The sequence below is a fragment of the Mastomys coucha genome, unplaced genomic scaffold, assembly GCF_008632895.1.
Source record: "Mastomys coucha isolate ucsf_1 unplaced genomic scaffold, UCSF_Mcou_1 pScaffold7, whole genome shotgun sequence".
Lineage (NCBI taxonomy): Eukaryota > Metazoa > Chordata > Mammalia > Rodentia > Muridae > Mastomys > Mastomys coucha.
In genome coordinates, this window is record NW_022196913.1 from 58,033,706 (window position 1) to 58,041,868 (window position 8,163).

An 8,163-nucleotide genomic window follows, 5' to 3' on the forward strand; every position below is an offset into this window, starting at 1 on the left:
GTAAGCAGCATCCCTCCATGGTCTCTGCATCAGCTCCTGCCTCCAGGTTCCTGCCCTACATGAGTTCCTGTCCTGACTTCCTTTGGTGACATGTGGAAGTGTAAGCTGAATAAACCCTTTCCTCCCCAACTTGCTACTTGGTCATGACGTTTTATGCAGGAATACAAACCCTGACTAAGACAATGTAGTAGTGTTCCTGGGAAGTCTGAGAAGTTTTCTCTGTAGAGCCACTCAGCCTAGTTTTCTATTAGTTGGGTGATTTTTCATTACTGATTCAATTTTCCTCCTTGTTATAGATCTGCTTCAATTTTCTCTCTCATCTTGACTTAATTTTGGCAGTTCACATGCAGCTGGAGACTCATCTGTTGCTTTTAGGCACCCTGATTAAGCGGAATACATGTTTATAAAGCATGACCTAACAATTTTCTGGGTTTTGTTTGCATCTCCCGAAATGACTCCCACTTCATCTTTACGTTTTACTGATTTTGTCTTCTTTCTTCTTCTTTGGGTTAGTGCAGCGAAGCATTTTTTAGTCTTCTTTGTCTTTGGATGAGTCTTTGCCTGGCTCTCTATTCTTTCCTGATCTTAACTATTTCTTTCCCTCTGCTGATTCATGCTTTAACTTGTTTTTCTTTTTTTCCCAGGGCTTTCCTGTGTATTAATTAAGTTGTTTGTTTGATAATTCTCTGACTTCATCTTCTCTCTCTCCCTTTCTGGAATTGTGTTTGTGTGTGTTTGTCTGTGTATGTGCTCATGATTGCAGCTGACCTTCAAGTCCAGAAGAGGACAACAGATTCCATGGAGCTGGAATCGTAGGTGGTCATGAGCTGCTTACTGAAGGTGCTGGGAAGTGAACGACATTCCTCCATAAGAGCAGGATACACTCTGAACTGTTGAGTCATCCTTTCAGCTCCAATCCCCTGATAGCTAAATATAGGCATGTATAGTCGTGAACCTCCCTGTTAGGGCCACTTTCATTATATCCCATAATTTTGGGTATGTGGAGTTTGCGTTTCCCCCTGATTCTAGTATTTTCTACATTTCTCTCTTGGTTTATTCAGTGACCCAACCATCATTCAGCAGCAGGTTGTTTAATCTCTATATTCTGAGTTGTTTTGCTGTTGGAATTCTTTCTGTTTTTGTTTTTTTGTTTTTTTTTTTGTTTTTGTTTTTTTTTTCATTTTTCTCTGTTAGGACTTGCTTGGTGGATGGGCATTGGTGGCTCATGTTTTTAATCCCAGGACTCAGGAGGCAGAGGGAGATGGATCTCTGTGAGTTTGAAGCCAGCCTGGTCTACAGAGAGAGTTTTAGCATAGCCAGGGCTACACAGAGGCCCTGTCTTGGAAAACAGAAAAAAAAAAAAAAGATTTTCTTTGTTTCTTAATACATAATTTGTTAAAGACAGTAGGCTCCATGGGGCCCTGAGGGTGTATCTATTCTGTAGTGTTTAGATGGTATGTTCTATAGATGTCTGTTGAGTTCATCTTTGATGTCATCTAATTAAGGCATTCCTATTTAGTTTTGTTGATGATGTTTCAATTGGTGAAACTCCTATATTGAAATTTCTCACTACTGCTGTGCTGTTCATTGGTGAACTTGCCTCTAGTGGTAATGTTTTATGAAGTTGGACAACAGAATCCATGGAGCTCTGTTTGATGCATTCACGTCTAGAATTGTAACATTTTCTTGGCAGGTTGTTTCTTTCATCAGTAGGTAGTAACCTTAAGTTATATGTTCTAAATTCCATTGGATGTCTGTTTGTCTGATATTTAAACAGTGCCACTTACCTGTTTCCTCATCCTGTTTGCTTGAAACATTCTTTTCCTAGTCTCTCATCCTGAGATAGTGTCTTGTCTGTCATGATGAGGTGGATTTCTTGGATGAAAACCTGAAGAAGGATTCTAGGTTTTGAACACTATGAAACCTATGTCTTGGAGAGTGCAACTGTTAACATTTAGAGCTGTGACGGAAAGATATGAGTTGAACCTTGCTGATTACTGTGGAGTTTAGTGTTTTCTTTGTCCTCTCTGGTTTGACTCTTAACCTACTCTGCTTTATTCTTTCCTTAACCTTGTGAATGGGTTTATTCCTCATTAGTATGAAGGCTTCCTCCAGGTATCTTATGTAGACCCAGCTTCATGGTCATCACTATAATCTATTTTTAGTACAGAAAATTTTATTGTTTTCTTTCAATTGTGATAGACAGTTTTGCTGGGTATAGCAGTCTGGCTAGAAATGGTTGTCTTTTAGAACCTGAAATACATTCTTCCAAGCACATGACTATCTTAAGCCCCAAATCACTGATGCTTGATGCCCATGATGCATAACCTTTACTTGGGGTGTGTGTGGGGGTAGTTCTTCAAGTATAAGATGCCAAGACATACCCCCTAGGATCACACATCTTCAAGATTGTCATGGCTCAAGAAATTCACATTTTAAAAAGTATCACAGGTGACTCTACATCAGCTCCAAAGTAAAATCCACTGCATGAAGAAGGCTGGGGACTACTCTTACCATTTCCCCTACTTTGGTATTTTTTTTTTTTTTTTGAGACAGGGTTTCTCTGTGTAGCCCTAGCTGTCTTGAAACTCACTCTCTAAACCAGACTAGCCTCGAACTCAGAGAGATCCACTTCCCTCTACCTCCCAAGTGCTGGTATTAAAAGTGTGCACCACCACTGCCTAACTCATAATTTCCACTGGGAGGATGTTGGCATTCACTCCAGGCTTATTTCAATGGTTGATTCCTCCCCACCTCTCCTCGTCCTCCTCTTCTTCATGTTGTACCAGGATCTCTCTATTTAGCCTTGAATGTCCTGGGACTTGCTAGTTAGAACAGGCTGGTCTCACAGAGATCCATCTGCTTACTGAGTGATAGGCTCCAAGACCTGTGCCATTGTGCCAAGTAGCTGATACGCCTTAATTGATGCATCTAGTAGGTGTCTATTAGTTATATTTCTGACTGTCCGTTAGGGGACAGACATGTGGCCTATGCTCAGGAAAGGCTTTTTGCACCAGATATATGCAAAAGCTGAGAATACACAGGAGTTCAATCATTGTGACACACAGTGAAGAGACAAGATATAGTCCTAACATCTCAGGGAAATGGAGTCACTGAAGGTTGTTCAGTGCCACATTTGGGAGGCTAAAGAAGAATGAATATAAAGCATTAATATATTTCCTTTGTGGATTCAACCAAGAAGAACAGGCAGAGTCCCCAGGACACTCAAGTCTGTGTCTCTCATGTAACTTAGTGTTTTCTGTAGATTTGACATTAAATCTGGGTTCATATGTAATCTCACCGCTGTAATCATATGCTAAGTGCATGGGAAGGGCTCTCTATCAGGTAGGTAATTCTCACTGAAGCCCAGAGCTACATCCCCTTCTCTTTATTTTGACTCCTTTTTTTCCCCATAGCATCAGAGCTGAGGTTTTCCCCCCGGGGTCCTGTTAGGAGCAATAGCAACTGTCTTTAGGAGAAGGCTGAGGCAGAGAGTTTCCTTGGGAAGACAAGGAAAGCTTTCGGGGAGCTGGTTTGAGCAGAGGGTCTGTTCTGCTTTAGTTTTTGACACAGGGCCTTGCTTTGTGTGTCCAGCCTGGTCTCAGATTTATTCAGCATCCTAGGATCCCCCTCTAATTTTGACCTTACTGCTCCAGTCTTTGCACTGATGCAATTAAAGGCATGTGCCACTGTGCCAGAGTGTGAGTCTGTTTTTGTATGGATTAGAAGCTTCTCTTTCCTGGAAATTTTTTGAGTTCACTTGGGGTGGATGCTGTCTACAAACCACATGTCCTGCCCCTTCACCCTGTCTGGAAACCCAACACCAGTAAATAAATTTCTCATCAAAGCTCCTGGGATCCCTGGGAGGCTATTTCCAGAGCTTTTTATCAGGAAGATATTTGAGAGTTCGTGTGCATGTGTGCCCGCACACCTTTCTCACTTATGATTAAAAGTAACAGTGTGTGTGCTAGCCAGGCAGCCAGCCATACCCCTTAGCTACACTCAGATTGACACAGACTGTCCGATCGAGACAAAGGCAAGACATTGGAAGGATATTGGGGAAGAGAGGAATCAACATAATTTTGGACAGTCAATGAAAATGACACATGCAAAAGCACGTGGTCCCACAGGAAGAAGCTGTGAGGCATTCATAATACAAGAACAAGGTACAAGCCATGTCTATCCTTACAGCAGAATAGATTAGCTTGGCAAAGCTTGGGAAGCTGTTCAAGACAGGGACGGTCAGAAGTGAGGTGACAGAGTTTTGTTGCCTCTTTCCTTCCACATTTAAAAAGTCTGAAAAGGTACATGTATTTGTTTATCCACATGTGTGTGTGTGTGTGTTGGGGAGGGGACATGCCAGAGTGTGCATATGGAAGTCAAAGGGCAGCTTGCACAGGCTGTTTCTTTTCTTCTCCCATGTGGGTCCTGGTCCTCGAACTCAGGTGGTCAGGCTTGGTGGCAAGTGCTTTTATCTGCTGAGTCATTCTGCAGGTGCTAGTCTTCCAAAGTAAGTAACTATATGTGTGTATGTATGTATGTATGCATGTATGTATATGTATGTAATATATATATATATATATATATATGCATATAGCCTAGAATAATAAGGAAAATCAAATGACACCCAGTCTCAGCCCTGATAGGCTGAGGTAGAAGGACCTCCACTTCAAAGCCAAAGAAGTTTCCAGGCCAGCCCGGGCTACAAGATACTGTCTAAAACCCAAACAATTTTCTAATCTTCCCAGGCACAGTTATACCTGGCAGCTTTCTGAAATCTTAAAAAAAAAAAAAAATTGAAAGTATAGTAAGAGGACTCAACATTCCTTTGGTAACCAAACCCTTACATGGGCTATGCATCTGAGTCCCAATGGTAACACTGTAGGAGACAGCCAGTTGGGAGGGAAACATGGTCAGTACTGATGTCACATAGTTCAGCTTAACAACAGTAAAAATACTGGCCACAATCTAAATGCTGATCAGCGGGGGAACGGGTCATGTGTGGTGCTCATAGGGGCAAGTTTGTTTTGTGAGCATACAACAAAGTAATGATAAGCAGCGACTGCGGGCCTCCTGCCCCGAGGTATGATAATAAGATGATATGGACCCTTGGGGGAAAAAAACCCTTTTTCTTTTAGAGATATAACTCCAACTATTTACAGATAGCATAGTATGTTATCTGGTATTTGTTGAAAGTAGTTTGGAGGAGGGGTGAAGTGGGTGAGAGTAGACGGGATTGACCAACAAAGGACATTTAGTGAAGCTGACAGATGGACTCTGGGGAATTTGCTCTCCTGTTCTGCAGACTTTTGTACGAGTTTGGCAACTTTCCACAATAACATGTTTTTGGTGGTGAAAGAAGCGGTATGGTTTTTAAAGAATGCCGTTGTTCCTGTGAAAGCAGGGACCCAGCTCAGTGTGCGCATGCCCATGCAGATGTGGATGCTGCTTGCTGGTACAGATGTTGACTGTTTTGAGGAGGAGAGTCTAGAGTAAGACAGAAACATACTCTGAAACCTATAACTTTCTAATATATTGTTTTTCTTAAGTAGAATGAACTATATAATGTGAGAAGCTGCCTAAGAGAGTTCTAGGCTGAGCATCTGGGTCAGCCTGCTTCTTCTTTCTGGACTGGAGTCAACAGTCCCTAATGTGTGCAAATTGCACAGCCAAGGACCCAGATGGTGGACATTTCTAGCCACGATAATCATAATATTAAAACTTCTGCATGCACGCCACGATGCTGTAGATGTGAAAGACATTTTTTTTTCCTCCCTTGGAAGAAACACTCTGAAGTGCCCAGGTGTGACGTCCACTTCAGGCTCATGGTAGGCTCACTGCTCCTGAGGCCAGGGAAGCCGGATCTCTGCCCCAGCTGTCTGCCTCAATCAGATTCTCCAGATAATTGCTCTACTCCACCCGCTGCTTAGTATGCACGGATGACTCTGAAGCTGAGGGCGCCTTCCTCCTGGGATGAACTCAAAAGCTGATTCTGTCAATTTTGCATGAGTTAATTTCTAGGGTGAACTAGAAGCAGACCTTTGCAAGAGGAGTCTGGGGCTCCGCGGGCTCACATTTCATAATGCTCTTCCATAGAGGCACGTGGGAGCAGCAGAAATAGCCAACCCACACATAAACTGCAGTCCAAAGGGTTAGGTTACTGTTCCTGCGTTCTGTTCAGCACAGCTCTGAGCTTTGTGGGGCTCCGTGTCTAGCACCTTGACATCTTCGAAGGCTGCACTTTTGTCTGGTATTTGTTGAAGTAGTTTGGAGGAGGTGTGAGTGAACCCCGTCCCTGCTAGAGGTACACAGCTGGTGCCCCGAAGCCTCTCCAGGGCCCAGTGAGTTAGGACTGATGTAGCTATCTATGTGGGCTGAAAGCCACCATTCGAAGCAGATGCCTTCGGGGGTGGATGGTGAGGATTACGCAGCTTAAGTGAGATGCCATTTTCTCCACGTTGCTTTATGTACCTTCCTTTGGTGATTGCCATTTTTCTGTGTCCCAGTGGCTAACCACATGAATTTTAATGGAGATGGAAGGCCAGGTGGTGAAAAGGGATTGGGAATGTGTGAAATATCACTTGGAGAGGAGCTGGTAATTTTTGCATCTGGATAGCCAAAGGTCCTGGGTACCTTATTCACGTTCCAGTTGATGGTGAAGATGGTGGTATTACCTTGGTGGGAAGAGTAAGGGTTAACTCACTGTTTGGCCTCTGGGACACACATCAAGGGACCAAAGGACTTGCTTTGGTTTGATTACTCCCATCATGAACCGGTCAGATGCCTTTGCTTTTCGGGGAAGGGTTTGCATCCTGGCCCCAGGGTTTATGATCCGTGCTAACATATTCTAAGTGTGTGCCGTGGGTGTATTTCACACACGTGTTTATGCATGTAACCCTCACAGTGAACTTGGAAGGAGGAGTTGCTTTGTTTCCAGTTTTCTGATGGAGCGGCAGATGAAGAATTCTGCCAGGGTCACACTGCCGGCTGGCTGTGTATTCGGACCATGGAGAGCTGGTTCTTGAATCTCTGCTAAAACTGCCAAAGAAAGAGAGAAGTAGGGGAGAGGGGAATAAAAAAAAAAAAAAAGAAAGAGAGAAGTAAAGAGCGCTCTCATGTTGTTCCATCTTGCCTAACAGCCCTGCCAGCCAGCCAGCCCTTCATTTAGTTCTAATTATAGAAACACAATTCAAACTGCTTTAGGAAAGGGGCCATAATTAAAAAGCGAAGGCAAATTCAGGCTACAGACATGGCATCTCTAGGACTTAGCTCCCCTCAATGCCTAGGAAACAGTCTCCATGTCCAAGGTAAGGGGATGCTAGGGTTGGCTTGGGCTGGACCATCCTGGGAAACCCAGCCTTTGTGAATTATGAAGAGGACAAGAGAGTGGTCAGATGGACAAAATCAAGGTATCTCTACCACAAAGAACAACAGGCCTGGGTGACATCAGATTTTTTTTTTTTTTTTGCATTTTCTTATTTCATGTTTCTTTTTGATCCTTCTAAACATTTTTAAACTTTTATTGCATTATAATGAGAAAAGTTACATGATTTCCTTCCTTCCTTCCTTCTTTCTTTCTTTCTTTCTTTCTTTCTCTCTTTCTTTCTTTCTTTCTTTCTTCTTTTTTTGGCTTTTTCAAGACAAGATTTCTCTGTATAGTCCTGGCTGTCCTGGAACTCACTCTGTAGACCAGGCTGGCCTCGGACTCAGAAATCCGCCTGTCTCTGCCTCCCAAGTGCTGGGATTAAAGGCGTGCGCCACCACCACCCGGCCATATGATTTCAATTTATCTGAATTTGTTAACATTTACAAACACATTTTAAGTAAATAGAATTAAATCACATTCTTGTTTCCCTTTTGTACCCCAACTCTACCCAGAGACTGCCCCTTCAATACCTACAATATCTTCTTTTGTCATATTCTTTACAATTTATAAAATATTATAACACTAAAAATGAGTATTATAAAAGTTGTTTGATATAAAACAACAATCAATTTAACAGTCTCATGTAGATGCTCATCTACAGCAATAGTGAAAATACTATTATAAATATAATAAATATAAATTTTAAATAACTCCAAACATATTAACTGCATACTTAAAAATAGTACATCACTACTAGTATTTTCTTAAATGAACATAAATATATAAAGTCTTTTTGT